Source organism: Lutra lutra, chromosome 9, assembly GCF_902655055.1.
Source record: "Lutra lutra chromosome 9, mLutLut1.2, whole genome shotgun sequence".
In the NCBI taxonomy this organism is placed as follows: domain Eukaryota; kingdom Metazoa; phylum Chordata; class Mammalia; order Carnivora; family Mustelidae; genus Lutra; species Lutra lutra.
This window is the reverse complement of record NC_062286.1, coordinates 116,116,062-116,130,922: the sequence shown is the minus strand read 5'-3', so window position 1 is coordinate 116,130,922 and position 14,861 is coordinate 116,116,062. Positions and strand designations below refer to the sequence as shown.

Below are 14,861 nucleotides of genomic sequence, written 5' to 3'. Positions count from 1 at the left end.
GAGGCCCAGGGAGGTGAAGGGACTTGCCCAGGATTCCACCGCCTGTCCGTGGACAATGCGCTTTCCTCAGTGCCCCACTGCCCAGCTCTGAGCACAGGGTGGCGTGTAGGTGCGAGAGGACCCCACCCCATGCGTGCTCGCGCCCCGGCTCCCACGCCCTCTGGAGCAAGATGCCAACTATCTCTTTAAGAAGGAAAGTGAAGACGGGCCGCTTACGCAGCTGCCAGCGAGCCGCCCACTGGCTGGTCCCTACCATCCACCTCACCCTCCCTTTCCCTCCCTCCCGGCAGCCCCAGCCCTGGCGAGCCGCCTCCAGCAGGGGCTCCGGAGAACAGGTCGGCGGCCTGGGCAGGGCAGCCGAAGCCATGGAAGCCTCCGCAGGTGATGACAGGGACCCCGGGGACCTCCGGGCCCACCGCCCAGCTGCACCCACTGCAGGGGCGAGTGCCGAGTGCGGGTCGGGGGAGGGGAGGCTCGGGCCGCACCGGGAAGCAGACGGGACCAAGCGCCCGGCAGACAGGCAACCTGCCCCCCAGCTTCCTGGCTGCTGCGGCCCAGCTGGCAGCTGCGGGGGACTCGGCCGCCCGGTGTCCCCGCCCACGTTCACCCGGCCCTGTCTGTGTGTTTTCCCCCGCCGCCGCAGGTTGCTGAGCAGGGCCAGACAGCCGCAGCCCCGACTGCAGAGGCGCTGCGCCAAGCGGGGCCGGAGCGGTGCTAGCCGGCGGGCTGCGGAACGCCAGCGGACTCAGGTGAGGAGGCCGCGGCCGCGCGGAGAGGGGACCCTGCGCTGCAGCCGGCGGATGGGCGGGGGCCGCTGGGGACCGCCCGCTGCAGTAGAATCCCTGAGAGGGCACCGGCCGAGTAGGGGTTAACTGTGACTCATTCCTACCCTCCCTCCATTCCCCCCCAACCCCCAAACCGTGAAAATCACTAATTACTGGATGCTGATTGCTGCGGGGAAGATGCCCAAGGTGGGCGATTAGGAGAGGTTTGGGGACCACCCTGTTCCTAAATGTCTTCCTCTTCCGGCATTTAGCAAAGATTTAAGCCCCTTTCCCTTTTTGAGGTAGAGCAAGGGTACCTAGGGGTGGGAGAAGGATGGAAGAAGGGTGGAACCCCCCCTCCAACCCAAGGTCAAGTGCCAGTGACTTCTTTACCACATTCCCCCCTGAGAAGGGGCAGGGCTCTGCAGTAGATCTGGAAAACATACCCATCACCCCTACAGAGGGAGGTCTGAGCCCCAGTCTCCAGGGGCCCCCACAGGATAGGATGCTTTCTCCCTCTGCGCCTCAGCAGCACACCTACTAGCCTGGGAAGCCCCATATTCCCTTCCTCAACCCTGCAGACTGAGGAGAGGCCTGGTCACAAGGCTGCCGGTTTCCTCTGCCCTCTCTGCCCATCTGGAGGTGTGGGATGGGCTGGAGGAACTTCTCGGGGGAAAAGGTGGTCTCTGCAGGCACGGTGGTGTAAGGGAAGAGCCAGAGAGTGGGGTTTGAGTCCCTTAGGCTGCTAGTAGGCCCCCAGTAGCCATCTTAAAATCCTTTAGGCGTGGGTGTCTGTCTATTCATCTGTTAAATGCAGGAGTTGGATTCAATGGTCTGTATAGTTATGACATGTCACTCAAGTAGCTCTTACATGTCAGGGGGACCCCTTGAAAGCAACCCAGAATTTAAGTCTAGGCTTATGAAATAATTGGGGTTTCCTCAGTTGGCCTTTTTCAACTCTGGACTTCTCTAGTGAAACATGACCTTGTGAGCATCGTGAAACAGGAGGCACCAGGCAGTCCTAGAGTGGCATCCTTACTCCATCGCTGGGGTGACCTTCGTGGGGTTGCTTTCCATCCCCAAGCTTCAATTTCCTCATCTGTAAATCTGGGAAGAGGCAGGCATGCCTCAGAGGGTTGAGTGATGATTAAATGAGAAATGTCAGGAAGCCCCTAAAACAGTGCCTGTGCCTGGCACATAGTAGGTGTTCAAGAGTCACAAGACTTGAGAGACAGACTCAGGGAAGAGAAGAGGGGCGGCTGCTTTTAGCCTCTTTTCCCTGCCCCCACCCCACAGATCTCTTCCACGTCCCTGCGGATGGCATCCCTGCCAGGGGATAATGAATGCTGGAGTGTGTTGGGCTGAGGGCCTAGGAAGCATCCAGGAGATACAAACATTTCCACTGCAAGGGCCGTGACATCATTCTAGCAAATGATGGTCCCAAGGAGGCATATACAGCCCAGCACTGGGTTTGGAAAATCTTGGCATGCGAGGGCACAGTCCCTAAGGGAAGAGAAGCATCAGAATCTTGTGTGCTGGCAGGGATCAGGGGCTGGGGCCTCCTGATCCCATAGGGGGCCCGCTGCTGCTCCCTTGCCCTCCCTGGAGTCTCTCACTAGAATCTTCCTGAGACTGGCAGTTGAGAGTTTGGTGTCTGTATTTCCTATTCTTTATCTTCCCTCCTGCTGTCCATCCAGCCCAGCACTCACCCTTTCTTGCTCCAATGTATTCCACAGATACACTCTGACTCTTGACAGCATGATAAAGAGGCCTCCCCATAGGCTGGGGCAGGGCATATTGCTGCTGCATCATTTGGGCCAAATGAAGTTATGTCCCCACCTGCCCTAAATCCCCATTAGATTGTGAGTGCCTCCTGACGGAGGCCCTGTCTTCTTCCTATCTATGTCTCCAACCTCTAGCCCCTGGCTAGGCACAAAGTAGGTGCTCAGTAAATGTTGAATGAGTTTGAGGAAGTTATGTCCCTAAGCCCACTAGGTTAGGGAGAAACTGCAGGAATAGGTTGACAGTTGTAGGAAAAGCACTCTTAAGCCCAGGGCACTGTGCAGGTTGCTGGTGGCCATTAATCACTAGTACTAATAGTGTCATTAGTGCTAATGCCAGTAGCCAGCAGTTGGTTCCTCTTCTCCTCGAGGCAGGCTGGAAGGGGCTCAGTGAGGCTGGGAGAGGGGTGACGTTGGCAAACAGATGGTGCCTGCTGGTTTAAGAGGAGTGTGAAGGGAAGAGGGTTGGGAAGAACATGATTCCAGCCCGTCGCTTTGCTTGTAGGTATTGGGAGGGGGGTAGATGAGGAGAATCAAGTGGGCCAAAGCGCACACGCAGTAGAAAATCCGGAGACCCAGGCCCCAGGTCTCACTCCACCCCTGCCTCAGTGTGTGACCTTGGGCCAGTCAGGACCTCTGGGTCCTGATGACAAGTCCAGATGACAGGACTGGACAACTTGATCCTTAAAGCCCCTTCTGGTCTGATGTTTTGTCACGTGCATTTTGTTAAATGAAAATGGGACAAGTATTATTACTCTTAGTATCATCTGTGGACCACCGGGCCATGACCTACCTTGGGTGGTCCTCGTCACACATTATACCTGTTTGGAAGTTGGGGAGCCCGAGGCTGAGAGAGACTTACTTGGCTGTGGCAGTACAGATAGGAAGGATAGCATGCTACATGACACCAGTCTGTCTGACCCGGAAACGCGTGCTCTTCCAAAAGTTTCACTCCCCAACCCCATGCAGACTTTGTTGTCATCACTGTGAATTGTGTGTGCTCTTGTGCATGTGCCTTGGGGTTTGGAGAAGGGAAAGCAGTGAAGGGATCATGACCGGAGATCAGGTGCTTCCCCAAAGTGATGACTTCAGGGAACTTGCTGGGTTGAAGAGCGTCTACGTCAGGGTGGGAAGCCTTCCTTTCACCATGAGCCCTGCTTTGCTGGTGCGTGGTGGGTGCCCTTTCACTGCTGGGCCTGAACAATAGTCACGAGAGACGCACAATGTAAGTGCTCCCAATGGGTTGTGCTCTGTTTCATTTATTCCTGAGACAATCCCGGTATGACTTTGACCCATTTCACTGGAGACAAAGCCAGGGTGGAGAGAGGAAGAGCCCCGCCCAGAGTCACACAGCTGATGAGCTGGGGGCACACCATACTGGGAGTCAGTGTGGTGGTCTCTAATCTGGTCCTTCGTGTTAACTGAGTAACTTTGGGTAAGCCGGTCTCCCTCTGAAAGCTGGCATTTCCATCCTGCAGATGGACAGAGACCTAACTGCCACCTTGTCCCTGGGCTAAGTGCTTGGGATACAGGAAAGAGTAAGAGGTGACCCCTCGAGGGGTGCCTGGGTGGCTCAGTGGGTTAAAGCCTCTGCCTTCAGTTCAGGTCATGATCCCAGGGTTCTGAGATCGAGCCCCACATCGGGCTCTCTGCTAGGCAGGGAGCCTGCTTCCCCCTCTCTCTCTGCCTGCCTCTCTATTTGTGATCTCTATCAAAAAATAAAAATAAAATCTAAAAAAAAAAAAGAGGTGACCCCCTAGCTTCAAGAAACTGATATCTGAGCAGGAGACAAACATCTAAACATGCAGGTCTGATAAACCATCTAGGAGCCATGATGCATACTGATTAAGGTGTGTAATGGCAGGTCAGAGAGGGGAGAAGACCTTTCTTACTCCAAGGGCCAGGAAGGCTCGAAAGACATGGTACCATTGTCACGTCCTTGTTTTCGGAGTTGAGTTTATGAATCAGCGTCGTCCTCATCATCCACCCAGCTTAGGACATTTCCAGACTGTTCTAAAGATTTATTGGCTTTTGACCCCAGCAACACAAAAAGTGGCCATGGAGTCTGAGGGACCATTCAAGCTCACCCTGGCATAGCTCTAGTGGAATAATCCATTTGTCCCAGGAGTCTGAGAACCTTTCCTGTGTTTAGAGGCTTCTAGAGGCAAGGCTCTCTGAAATTCCTCTTGGCAAGCCTGTCTAGTGCTAGATTGCTAAGCCAGTAGGCTCGGGTACTTCTTCATCTCTCTTCTCAGTGTGCCACCTGTCTGGAGCACCTGACACCTGGAGAGGTGAAGGCATTTACCCAAAATTACACAGCAAGGCTGGACTCTTAACTCTGGCCTAATTGGGATTGTATTCCTGAGCCATATGGGGTCTTTCTGCATCCAGGTCACCAGGGGCTGGAGGGCCACTTTTTCACTGGATGGACGGCGCATGCTGAGGGAAGGCTTGATGCCAGTGATATGGAGCTAGAGCAGAGGGCCTGCAGAGAAGAGGAGGCCCGTGTCCCTCAGGCTGCTCTGCCCATCCAAATGGCCACATACTCATGCAGGATTTGTTTCATGCTCAGCAGTGTCCTCTGAACCGAGGTGCTGAGCCAAGCAGAAGGGAGTGTCTGGGAAGCAGCCTGGGGAAGTGGAAAGAGCCAGCACCCAGGCATCAGGAGCCACAGGTCCTCGTCCCTGCTCTACTCTGCCCTCAACTCCCTGGATGACCTGGCCTTGGTCCCGACAGGCAGAGGCGAAGTGTCTGAGTGTCCTTCAAGTGCTGACTGGCCAGCTCTTTCTTCTGTTGTATAAGCTCTTCAGGGGAGCAAGTGTGGGTAGGATACAGGTAACTGTAACTTAAGGAGGAATGAGAGAAATCTAACAAGAGGCACGAGCCAAGGCTCTGTGGGTTTGCTGGAGGGAGGGGGCTTGGGGAAGGCTCGCTTCAAAAGCCACCTCTTCAAAGGCAGGATGAGGTGAAGATAGAGATGGTTTAGGATTGGTGGGTTGTTGGGGTTTTGTTGTTGTTGTTGTTGTTTTAGTTTTTTTTTTTTTTTTTGAACCAGGAGAAAGAGGAAAAGCATGCTGTCACTCTGGGACTGGAAGGCTATACAGCAGAGCAGTGCTTCTCAGACTTAGATTTCAAAGATCAGTACATTTGGGAATCTGGCCTAGCTTTGCCAACTTTGTATTTTGCCAGATGGACATTCAAATGACACTTATACAGATTTCTGTTTACTACCACTGCCGTACAGTGGGAGAAAGAGCATTTTAACACCTCTACCCCCAAAGCAAGAAGACTATATAATATCAGTTAGGAAAAAAAAAAAAAGTACTCCAAATTAAATGCATTTTGCTTCAGTAAAAACTCTGCCGTCCATGTTTTGCTCTGCGCATCACAGACGTGTTCTTGTGTTTGGCTCTGGAATCACGCTGCTCTCTTTCCTAGTCTGTGACATGGGGACATGAGGCTGTCTACCTCCTAAGGTCATCTGGAGGTCTAGATGCCAGAATAAAACATGGAGAGCAAGGAACCTCAAGTTCCGTTGCCTTGACAGAGGCAGAATGGGGCTCCAGGCTGGTCGGGAACTGTAGCCCCCTGCCAAGCACTTGCTGGCAAGAGCTGGCCTGCTCCCACCTCTCTCTCCATGCCAGCGTACTGGTCCTGTGTTTTGAGGATCCTCTGACTTACAAGAACAGGGATGTTTGTGACATCTTTTGTTTCTAAAATGTGGCCAACCAGGCAACATTTGTCTATTAAAATGTGTCTGCGGCCAGCCCTCCATGGGCATCCTCCTGTGTGAAGTTCTAGATACAAGCCCCAAGGGCTCCATAGTTGCTGAGCGAGAGTGAGGGCAGGGAAAGGCGATAAGGTTGGAACCGCAGACCTGGGCCAGGATGCCTGGCGTCCACAAGGCTGAATGACTCTGGTACTTTGTGAGATCTCCTTCTACTGGGCCCACGGCTTCCAAGGCTCTCCCTGTGCCCTTTCCAGCAGGGCTGTCGGGATCATGTCTCCCAGGACTGAGGCCTCCAGACACCTCGTTGCCCCTCTTGAAGCTGGTGCTGGCCAGGCCTCCCTGCCACAGGGGCTCTGGAAGCTGGGTCGGCATCTTCCAAAGAGGGGGTTTGGCTAGCGGCTTGTGAGGCCTGGCACAGAAGCCACCCTTGAGAGACAGGCGTGAGGAGCTTGTGCGGGAGATGGGGGGCAGGTCCCGTTCTTTGGAAGCCACGCTGGCCCAGGTGCTGAGGTCTGCTGCTGTCTGCTTGGATCATGCTGAGGGCCGGCCCACGAGTGCCCTCTGCACGTACAGCCCAGCCACGTGGCCGGCACAGAGGGAAAGCTGGCCTTTGCTGGGGGGCAAAGCCTAGAGCAGAGAAGGACCTCAGATGGGGTGGAAGGGAACCCGGCTAGTGTGTCTGAACCATGCAGCTCAGGGTCGAGGCCAAATTCTGGGGCAGCCGCATCATGGCTGGCAGAAGGAACTTCATCTCCGAAGCCCTGGGGCCCAGCTCGAGCCACACACACATGGGGTGGGCGGGAGTCCTGGAAAAGTCATGAGCAAATGATAAGTAACTTGGTGTCCCTTTTAGCCGGAATCCTGAGTTGAGAGACCCTTAGAGGCCAAATGGCAGTTTTGTACTCAGTGTCTGTATGTGTGTGTGTGTGTGTGTGCGCATGCGCGTGTGCCTGGCTTCCAGAGAAACACTACTCCTTGGTGGGGTTGCTTCTTCTTCTCTTTCCCCCACCCCTTCCCCTCTTTCTCCTTCTCCCAGTTTTATGGAAATGTCGTGGAAATGTATGGAATTGTAGCAACAAGCTGCCCATATTTAAAGTGTACGGTTTGGTAAGTTTTGACACGGTGTGGATCGTCACCACAGTTAAGATAACGAACAAATCCATCATCTCCGGAAGTTTCCTCTTGCCCCTTTGTGTAAGTCCTCCCTCTCGCACCTCCCCCATCCCCAGACAGCCACTGATGTGCTCTTTATTGCTGTCCATGACTGTGCATTTTCTAGAATTTTATATAAAATGGAATCCTACAGTGTGTGCTTTTTTGGTTGTTTTTTGGGGGGTCTGGCTTCTTTCACTCAGCATAATTATTTTGGGATTCATGTGGTTTTCAATATATTCCTTTTTATTGCTGAGTAGTATTCCATTGTGTGGATGAAGAAAAAAACACAGTTTATCCCTTCCGTTGCTGATGGACAGTTGGGTTTCTTCCCAGTTTTTTCTATCACAAATGCAGCTGCTGTGAGCAAGTGTGTATGTCTTTGTGTAGATAATACTTTCCCATCCTCTTGGGCAAAACCTCCCAACGGTCTCCAGAGTGGCTGTACCATTCTACAGTCCCATCTTCAGACCTGCCGCCTCGCCAGCCCTCAGTGTGGTCCATCTTCTCCCTGTTAACCGTTCTGATAGGTGTGCAGTGAGATCTCTTTATGGCTTTAATTGGCATTTTCCTAATGACACATGCTGTTGAACATCTTCATGTGCTTATTTGCCATCCATATAGCTTCTTTGAAATTTCAGTTCTAACATTTTGCCCACTTTTAATATTTAATCATTTGGTTGTTGGTCTTCTTTTTACTGAGCCGTGAGACTTCTTTATACATTCTGGATGCAAGTTCTTTGTCAAATATGTTTGACAAACATATTTGACAAACAGACCCATTAGGGTGTGTTGCCCTAGCGGGCCCAGTGGGAGTTACAGATTCAATGTGCACATGTGGGTGAGAGAGAAAGAGACAGAGACAGAGACAGAGAGAAAGGTTCTGAGGGAGACTGGCTTCCGGAGGGACTCCTGCTTCTGGATTCATGTCTTCTCTGCTGCATGCAGAATACAGAAGGACAGCTCCTAGAGTTCTTAAAGGTCACACATCACAACAGCTTCTGGGTCCCTGAGATCCCATGGGGTGGGACATCAGAGTCCACACAAACCTCTGATCTCGAGAGGAAGGGGTACCTTGTGCCTTTTGTTCCTTGACCCTAGTCAAGTCAGGGAACCTTCCTGAGCCACCCTCACCTGGTCTGTAAGGGGGGCACAGCTCATGAGTGACAGGCCTAGAGCTCTCTATCTAGCCGTCCAGCTCCAAGGACATGGAATATGTGTGGGCGTGATCTATGGCCACCAAGCGGCCTTTGGGAGGCAGAGGAGGGAGATCTGTGTATCCACTAAGGAAGGTCTGCTGGCTCCGCCCTGGGCCGAGTCTGGGGCTGTGCTGGCTGGAGCAGCACTGGGCGGCCTTTCCTGCTTTGCTCTGGGCTGGGCGGTGTCTGCTTGAAGGCCTCATCACCTCTTCTGCCAGGCCCTCCCACCACTAGCCATGAGCACACCTGCTGCTTACACCAGATGCCTCTGTGTGTGTGCGTGTGTGTGTGTGTGCATGTGTGTGTGTGCTCATGCACAGGCTTAGAAACCCTCAGAAGGTGGAAGACTGTGGTCCACAGGCGAACCTGTGTGCAAACAGCCTACCTTCTGTGGTGTAAGAAGCGCTCTGAAGGGAGCGTGACCAAGGGGCTCCCCAAGAGCAAGGGGGATCTCCAGCTTCTGTGAAGCTACACGCAGGCATCGCTGCTCGAGATGAGTTTGGAAGATGAGGAGGATGAGGAGAGCTTGGAAGGGCTTTCTGGGCAGAGGGCACTGCATTGGCAAAAGCATGAGTTCACAGGGTGGGCTCAGATGTGATGAGAAGCAGGCTGGTGAAGAAGGCAGTTGCCAACTTAGCACAGCCACTCCATCAGGTAGAAAGTGTTTTCTCTATTTTACAGATGGGGAGACTGAGGTACCAAGAGGTCAAGGGAGCTGTGCCCTGAGGCTCATGAGTCGGTCATTGGCAGAGCTGAGGGTCCCGGCTGCTGACACTGTGTCAGGCTGTGTCCCAGGAGAGGTGGCCCCTCTCTGGGCTGCTTTCCCAGTACATGGTGAGCTTGTGGGGTTCTCAGGACTCCCGGATCATTCTGTTAGGCTGCCTGACTTCTGTCAGCAGATGTCTGCTAGGCCTTGAATCGGAATCCACCATGTCCCCAGCTCCTAGGGAGATCTGAGCCACCGGAAGTATGAGGCCCACTCCTCTTTGGGCCTTTGTGGGCTAAGAGACCTGTGGTCATGTATGCGAGCCCAGGCTGGGTGCTGCGGCTCACGGTGCAGGGCTGGTACTGCCGAGGCTGCTCTGCGGGCTTGTGTGGGTCCGGGTGTGCAGTCGCCACCCCTGACCCACACTAGGGTCCTGTGACCAAGAGGGAGAGTGAACGAACACTGGGCAGGTGGTGAGTGGTGTCTGCCCACCTACTCCACCAAACCTACCCAGACACCTGGGCTCCACCACGTATCTCCCCGTGCCCTCATTCCCCACTGTCCCTCTCTTCTGGGCCCTCAGGAGCCTTCATCCTCAGTTTCTCTGGAAGTCATCTTTGCTGCTCTCATTCCCTCTCCTCTGCTTCCCTTTAGGGTCTCCTGGTGCCCCTCCCCATCCCTCTCCAGCCCGTCCCCAGCACAGCTGGGACAGCATCAGCCTCTATAAGATGAACCCAACCTTGCCATTCCTCTGCTCGGAACTCATAGGCTCCAAAGGCCCTCCGCCTGTGCCCAGCCTCCCCCTCCACTCCCCTGTGCCGCTGCCCCTGAGCTATCCTCCTTCTCTGGCCCCTACCCCCGCCCCCCTCACCGGCATCTGGAATGCAGCTCTGCACCCATCCTTCAGAGCCCCACTCACTGCTCACCGGTCCCTCTCCCGAGTTCTGCAGAGGGACTCGCCCCCTCCCTTCTGTCACAGCCCCTCACTGGCAGGAACTGTGAACTGGGAGTCCTGGGCCATTAGGGAGCACTGAGCACACAGCAGAGGCTGGGTGAACGTGGACTGAAGCCACAGAACACAGCTGCCACACGGGGAAGAAGCGCTATCGTCAGCAGAGAGGAGAGGCTCTGGGGGACTGGCTTTCAGTCCTGCTTGGAGCCAGGCCGCTCCTGAGCTCCGTGCCTCTGGCAGTTTCCCCTTTGCCCCATGTGGGTGAAGATACTTGGCCCAAAGCTGAAGAAACACTGAAAGATCATCCCAGATAATTCCTGTTTGAGCTTGAACTTCTTGCCTTTTAAGAGGCAGAGCTGAGTGCCAGTGGTTTCGTCAAGTAGGAAACACAGCTGATGTGCATATGCGACGGGGGAGAGAATCATCTGGTCACTCAGGCCTTTCGGAAAGCAGTTTGGCAGCATACTTGGTGAGGCTGTAAACCCACCCCCGGGGATCTATCCTGAGGAAGTAGGTCTGCATACAGGAAAACAATTATGCACAAAGGTCTGTATGGTAGCGTTGGGTTTTTTTTTTTGCTAGTGACAAAGTCTAAACAGTCAACAAGGGATGACGTTAACTTAGCCATGATGGGCCCATGAAATGGAAAACTGTGCAGCCCATAAAATACCTTATATAGGGGCGCCTGGCTGGCTCAGTCAGTGGAACGTGCGGCTCTTGATCTCAGGGTTGTAAGTTCAAGCCCCACGTTGGGTATGGAGGTTACTTAAAAAAAAAATCTTTAGGAAAAATATTTTTTATAAAGAACATGGCATGACAAAGGCAATTCTTAAACCACGTTAAATTTTTAAAAGCTATAAAGGTGCATGTATACCATGCTTATAACGACGTAAAAGTAATTCCCCACCTCCCCTCAAAACCATGTTTTTCTGTGCTTAGAAAAAAACTGGAGGAAATGGCAATGAAATTAAACAGTATTTTATCTTTGAGTAGCAAAACTGGAAGGTTTTCTTTTTTAATTGTGCTACTTTTATAACTATAATAAATACCTTCACAAATATAACTATATTTAACCTTTTAAAATTATCCAGTGGGAGCTAAGGGAGTCCCTTTTAATTCCATGAACTTCTTGGAATGAATCATTCACTTGTCTCCAGGCCCTTGGTTTATAAAATAAGCGAAAGAAACTAGTGTTCACTGGGCCATTACCTAATTAAATTCTGCCAACGGATATCCCATTTTGCAGATGAGGAAGGTAAAGCTCATAGTGGATTCTCTGCTAAGAACTAGGTTTTGCCCCAGGACTAAACCCCTGCTGGGCATGTCAGCACCCCCTACCCTTATGATTCTGAAGATCTTTGCCTTTGAGGTGAGGGCGGGGGAGGTGGGGATGGGACAGGACAGGTGAGAGGGACACCTGAGAGCACTGTGTCAACAAAGCCTGTGCAGGAGTTTATTTTACAGGGTGGGGAAGGTCAGCTCGCCAGCAGGTGGGGAGAAGTGCCTTCTCCTGATAGCAGGCACAGAGCAGGTGTTCTCTGCTTTAACTCTCTGGCCCCAGCCACCTCTAGCTGAACAAAATCTCCCCCTCAGTCCACGTCCCCATTCTGCGGATTCCCAGCCTCCTTGTGCCTCTCAGCGTCCGGGATGCAAAGCTTCAGGTCTAGGGTTTGAGTCCTGGCTCCACCACTGATTGACCTGGGGCCTTGGGCAAACCACCCACCCCCCACTTACCTGTAAAGAGAGATTGGACTAGACCAGAGGTTCCAAAGTCCAATGCCAGGCAGCTTACAAGCAAAACAGCCCAGGTGTTGAGAGCAAGAGCACCGATAAGAACACTAGCCAAAAGGAACCGCCTCCCAGCCTCAGTGGGTCAGAGCCATGCAGGAATGCAGACACAGAGAGACAAGCCAGAAATCTGGATTTTTTTAAAAATACAAAATGTCTCCATTTATTAATGTCAACTCAGATGAAAACGCATATATATGCAGGCCGAGGGAAAGCAGTCCACAGGCATGATGATATGGCCTGTGGGCTGCCCATCTGGGACCTCTGGAGTCACCCGTCTCCGGCACCTTCTGGCTTTGGCTGTCTGGTTCCTGGACTCCTAGTCTACCAACGGAGAGGGGGCTAGGCAGAAGGAGGCTCACCCCTGTCAGAGGAGGAAGGCCAGTCTCCTAGTAAGAGGGGGACCTAAGGGGCTCTCCTGGGCCTTAGGCTGATACATGGGCTTTAAAAGGCTCTGCCCTGCTGCCTGCCAGACACTGCCCCAGCTGTGGCTTGTGGGCTGGGCACAGCCTGGCTTCATCATTGTGACCATGATGAACCTCACACGCCCACAAGGAAGTTGGCCCTGTACGTGACCATCATGCCCTTGGAGGGGACCTGGCAGGTGCCCGGGCTAACGGGAATGTTGGGGACCTGGGGCTGAGCACACGCGGAGTGGCAGTACGTGTGCACACTGTGCGTACACATAGCTGGTCCCAGGTGTGCCGACCTGTGTCTTGGAGAGCTGGGCTTAGTGTAGTCCATCCTTGTTCTTTGCCCTGGTACGTTCTGCGAAACCGCTCCAGACCTGGAGTTAGTGACCACGGAACCGCCGCTGTGGAGGAAGAACACGGGGCTGGCTTCCGGCGAACCTCTGCTCACACCGTTTCCGTCGACAGATCAATACGGATCGATACGTTGCCTTGTTTTGGGGTGTTTCTGTCTAAAGACAACTCTTTAATATAAACTGTTGATGTCATCCATGTGGAACTCATACGGACAGCTTGGTAATTCCTACTGAACGATATCGCCTGACACAGGGATTTTCGCCGGAAGGCACATCACAGCTTCTCTGATGTGGAAACGCTAGCCCCCGAGCTACACTGCGGGTCGTTTTACGCGGCAAAATCACCAACAAAAAGCAAAAAATGTTAAAAAAGAAAAAAAAGTGGCACCAACTAAGGCTGTAGAAACGACCTGTTTGCAGTATAAGAAGTGAAGCAAGGTCACTTCCATCCCATCTGGAATGTGCACTTCAGGAGCTCACATTCTTCACCCGATGTGTGCGTCCCCCAGAACCACGGGTATTGGTCTGGGGGATACAGATAATTTTTATCAAGTAGGTGAATTCGCAAATACAGAATCCGCAGATAATGAGGCTCCCCTAGAATCGTATATCCTTCATCCTTCTCTGGGGGCTGCTACCAGGATTAGGAGTTGTTGACATAACTAATTGGGCTTTCTGGCGCGGAGATGTAATTTGGAGGGGGAGCTGCACCGGTCCTGGGCACTCCTCTCCCAGCACTGCCACCTCATACCTATCAGTGGGTCCCCCGAGTCTGAGCTTCCTTGGTGGTAAAATGGAGAGGACACTCCCTAAGCCGTGGGGGGATGTAAGTGTGAATTGCGAGCATACATGTGGAGCCCCCAGGACTCCCCGGAGGGCCTAGCTGGGTGCTGACTGAGTGACGGCTTTCATCCTTTCCCCTCAGGTATGGTTATTAAGGGTCTTGCCCTCCAGTCCCTGCTACATCCTGACAATGCAGGTAACTTTCGGTTCATGGTCGAACAGGAAAGACAAGCCCCCTTTGTACACCATGTGTACAAAGGACTATAATAATATAATATAATAATATTAACCCAGGGCCATGGAGCTTCCCCCCCACCCCATTTTGATTTGCTAAGAAGCCTGCACATACTTGGATGATGACATCAACCCACTTATTCAGCAAATATTTATTGAGGGCCTCTGATGTGCCAGGCACTGATCTAGGTACTGAGAATTATATAAAAAACAAAATGCATAGACTTCCTTACCTTCCTGGAGCTTATATTCTGGAAATAAAGTAACATAGAACTATCTGTCGCTAAGAACTATGGAGAAAATGCATGAGCAGAAATAAGGAGTGTTGGGGAGGAAGGATTGTATTTTATTTGAACAAAGTGGTCGAGGCAGGTTCACTGAGAAGGTGGCCTTGGAGTAAAGACCTGCAGGGGGAGAGAGAATACACGGGCAGAGATTGGGGAGAACCTTCCGGACAGAGAGAACAGCCTGTGCAAAGGCCCTGAGAAGGAATGTGGCTGGGGCAGCGTGCGTGAGGGGAGCAGGAAGTGAAGGTCAGAGGGAGGAGGGGGAAGGCTGCAGGGCTCAGCATCAGCCAGAGTGAGGACTTCGGCTTCCATTCCAACATGGGCCACTGGGAAAGGTTTTGGGCAGGGGAGCGGCAGGACCAGAGTCATACTACAAAAGGCCCTCTGGTACTGATGGGTGCATCCCCCGGAGGGAGCTGCTGGCTTGGGCCAGAGAGGGAGCGGGGAGGCCTCCACATCCAGAGCAGGAGTTCGTATTTTGGACATGTTCATTATTAAGACCGTCCATTAGATCAAAGTGGTGATGTCCTGAAATTCTGCCGTTTGGTAGACAAGGATTGGTTTGTGACTTTTTTTTTCTTTATGCACTGGACTAAGTGTCTACAAATGATTCTGTGGTCAGGGACCCCTGAGATACTAGCTATTATAATATTTCAGATTAGATTCTGGACTGGGGTGAAGATGTAATGTGTCTGAATAACACCCGAATTAAGACTAGA

At 52.7% G+C, this 14,861-nt stretch overlaps 1 protein-coding gene across 10 annotated transcripts in view; it reads left to right on the top strand.

Annotated features, from left to right (window-relative positions):
* Positions 1 to 248: 248 nt before the first annotated feature.
* The window catches only part of SNPH (syntaphilin), a 35,017-nt gene continuing 20,404 nt past the window's right edge, over positions 249 to 14,861 (top strand). For all 10 annotated transcript variants that reach the window (XM_047746214.1, XM_047746211.1, XM_047746206.1 and 7 more), the window contains exons 1-2: positions 249 to 381; positions 644 to 749. The gene's annotated coding sequence lies outside the window, so the exon portion shown is untranslated. The remainder of the gene's footprint in view (positions 382 to 643; positions 750 to 14,861) is intronic.